Source organism: Arachis ipaensis, chromosome B02 (genome assembly GCF_000816755.2).
Source record: "Arachis ipaensis cultivar K30076 chromosome B02, Araip1.1, whole genome shotgun sequence".
Lineage (NCBI taxonomy): Eukaryota > Viridiplantae > Streptophyta > Magnoliopsida > Fabales > Fabaceae > Arachis > Arachis ipaensis.
Window position 1 is genome coordinate 6,094,291 of NC_029786.2, and position 841 is coordinate 6,095,131.

The 841-nt window shown below is 24.7% G+C and overlaps 1 protein-coding gene across 1 annotated transcript in view; it reads left to right on the top strand.

Moving 5' to 3' along the window:
• The window catches only part of LOC107626699, an 18,713-nt gene that overhangs the window by 15,300 nt on the left and 2,572 nt on the right, over window positions 1-841 (top strand). The window lies entirely within an intron of this gene.

The following is an 841-nucleotide window of genomic DNA, read 5'->3' on the forward strand; positions in this document are numbered from 1 at the left end:
ATAAGGGTTATTTTGTCAATATAAAAAAAATTAGAGTGAATAATAACCCAAATATTTTAACTATAGTATATTCAATTTGAAAACAGAATGTTCTGTTGAACTAAATGTTTTTGTCATCGTAGAGACTAAATTAAAATAAAAATTTTAGTATAGGAACCTAATTAAAAGGAAAACAAGTATAGGAACCTAATTGTAAATTTGGTCAAATTATAGGACCAACAGAGTAATTAAACAAAAAAAAAACATAAATATTTTTTCATTTCATCCTTATCCATGTTGTTAAGAAAAATCAAATTAAAAGCCTAATGGGTTAAAAGGCAAATGAATTTGATTATTAAAATTTAATTTTTCTATATTTATAAAAAATTTACAACAAAATGTGTGTTGAGTAAACTCAAAGCTTTTTTTCCTAAAGGGGCGCATAATCATTCACCAACTTGTGAAATTTTTTGTCTTTTTTACTTTTTTTAATATTTCATTATTGATAAAATAATCACCAAATATGACCAAACAAATTAGATAAATATAATTATTATTCGTCAATATTCGGATTAAACACATATAAGTGAATAATAAAGCCCGCAGTAAATTATTTTAGCTAGCTTCCACTTACATCAAGTGGTTATATTGAATAAGATATATGGAATTGTTTTTAAAATCCAATTAAAAAAAAGAGACAACTACATACTTTATTCATGTGCTCAAAGAAGGAAATGGTTATGCGGATGAGTTATAGCTAAATTAAAAATACACTCAAATCCCTTACTTAATTGTTTATAATTCACTTTCTAGTGTGATTTCTCTTTAATTTTCTGCTGATGGTAGCTAGGGGTTATCTTTC